Source organism: Hyla sarda, chromosome 1, assembly GCF_029499605.1.
Source record: "Hyla sarda isolate aHylSar1 chromosome 1, aHylSar1.hap1, whole genome shotgun sequence".
Lineage (NCBI taxonomy): Eukaryota > Metazoa > Chordata > Amphibia > Anura > Hylidae > Hyla > Hyla sarda.
In genome coordinates, this window is record NC_079189.1 from 316451934 (window position 1) to 316454433 (window position 2500).

The 2500-nt window shown below is 41.4% G+C and overlaps 2 pseudogenes; both read left to right on the forward strand.

The window, feature by feature from the left end:
- The first annotated feature begins 193 nt into the window (after nucleotides 1–193).
- Nucleotides 194–301, forward strand: LOC130342759 (U2 spliceosomal RNA; annotated as a pseudogene).
- A 1423-nt stretch (nucleotides 302–1724) lies between these two features.
- On the forward strand, nucleotides 1725–1832 carry LOC130342770 (U2 spliceosomal RNA; annotated as a pseudogene).
- Nucleotides 1833–2500: the final 668 nt, after the last annotated feature.

Below are 2500 nucleotides of genomic sequence, written 5' to 3' on the forward strand. Positions count from 1 at the left end.
TCAGAGTCAAATGAACTCTCATCTTCCTGTTTAGCAATAATGATGTGGGTTTAGGGTCTGCTCTGTGTACTGGTGGGTGACTGCCACCCAGTCAGAGTGTGTAAGGGAGGCTGCCTGCCAGCCAGCCTCCCTTCCTATAAGTAGTGATAGTGCATGTGAAGGGGACAGCGTTGTTTCTGCCCCTTTCACAGTTATTGCTTCTCATCCTTCCTTTTGGCTGAGATCAAATGTAGTGTCTGTTTTTATCAGTTTAATATCTGATATGTCCCCTATCTGGTACCATATATTAAGTGCACCACCAGGTTTCAGTGTTGGAAAGAAAGATTACCTGTTTCTTTGCTGCTGCAGCTGCTTGCTGGCTGGTCCAGTGGGCCCTTACTGCAGGCAAAAGACAATAGGTGGTGCCGCTTGTGTCTGGCCCCTGTTGGAGCGACCAAAAAGACAGGTAGCTGTCTTTCAGGAAGTGGGTGTTGAATCTTGTTAATTGACATGGGGGTCTCCTTGCTGTTCACCCAGGTGTGTCATTGCTGTTGATTGACCATGCATTGGTTCTGTGGTATTGGAATGATAAAAACAAATGTAGCCAGCCAGCCATCCATTGCAATAATGGATAGGACATCAGCTATGAGGCATTTGTTTCTACAAACTGCTGCTCACAACTAAAGTTGCAATATAGTGTCTCCATCTGGTGGTGGTTATTGAATAAGCAATAATGCAATGATAGGGTCTGAAGAAGAAGAAGAAGAAAAATAAGAAGCATCAGCATAGGAAAAAAGGAGGAAAGAAGAAAAACATGGAAAGAAGAAAAAAAAAGAAGGTAAAAAAAGGTGAAAACATGTTTAAAAACGTATTTCCATCTCTCTCTCTCTCTCTCTCTCTATACACACATATATATATATATATATATATATAAAAATATATATATATTTATATATATATATAGAAAGAGAGAGACAGAAATATATATAGCGATAGATAGATACACATACATACATACATACATACATACATATGTGTGTATTGATGGAGTTGCAAACATGGGTGTACTTGACAAACTCAGCGTGGCTATTCCCCATTGAAAGATTGATGCATCCAGGACCCTTAGCACTGTGATATGCTACTCAATACCACTGGCATGGCCAGGTGTAAACAACATCTCACCTTTGTTGTGTATGTAACCATGGAGATTGTGATGTCGCTCAGGCCCACCAAAGAACAGCCTTGTCAGAAGCAGCACTGCCATGACCAGAAGCAGCAGCACCATAGGTTGTCAAATAAGCTGGATTTAACCAAGACAAGTGAGTCCAGTAGGATGCAGGTATGTCCTCTATCCTTACAGCTTCCCGTGGCTGTTGGTTTTATACCGTTTTGGGACAGCCGAGGAGGTGTCGGCAGGCAACACAGGTAAGTGTGTGCTTGTGTGTGTGTGTGTTTCCTATGCAGATCCTAAACCCAGTATCACATCCAAGTAGGAGTAGTAAGAAGGATTCCTGCCAAAGCCAGGTTATGGATTGCATTTAAAAATGCTCCATCAGAGTCAAATGAACTCTCATCTTCCTGTTTATCAATAATGATGTGGGTTTAGGGTCTGCTCTGTGTACTGGTGGGTGACTGCCACCCAGTCAGAGTGTGTAAGGGAGGCTGCCTGCCAGCCAGCCTCCCTTCCTATAAGTAGTGATAGTGCATGTGAAGGGGACAGCGTTGTTTCTGCCCCTTTCACAGTTATTGCTTCTCATCCTTCCTTTTGGCTGAGATCAAATGTAGTGTCTGTTTTTATCAGTTTAATATCTGATATGTCCCCTATCTGGTACCATATATTAAGTGCACCACCAGGTTTCAGTGTTGGAAAGAAAGATTACCTGTTTCTTTGCTGCTGCAGCTGCTTGCTGGCTGGTCCAGTGGGCCCTTACTGCAGGCAAAAGACAATAGGTGATGCCGCTTGTGTCTGGCCCCTGTTGGAGCGACCAAAAAGACAGGTAGCTGTCTTTCAGGAAGTGGGTGTTGAATCTTGTTAATTGACATGGGGGTCTCCTTGCTGTTCACCCAGGTGTGTCATTGCTGTTGATTGACCATGCATTGGTTCTGTGGTATTGGAATGATAAAAACAAATGTAGCCAGCCATCCATTGCAATAATGGATAGGACATCAGCTATGAGGCATTTGTTTCTACAAACTGCTGCTCACAACTAATGTTGCAATATAGTGTCTCCATCTGGTGGTGGTTATTGAATAAGCAATAGTGCAATGATAGGGTCTGAAGAAGAAGAAGAAGAAAAATAAGAAGCATCAGCATAGGAAAAAAGGAGGAAAGAAGAAAAACATGGAAAGAAGAAAAAAAAAGAAGGTAAAAAAAGGTGAAAACATGTTTAAAAACGTATTTCCATCTCTCTCTCTCTCTCTCTCTCTCTCTCTATACACACATATATATATATATATATATATATAAAAATATATATATATTTATATATATATATAGAAAGAGAGAAACAGAAATATATAT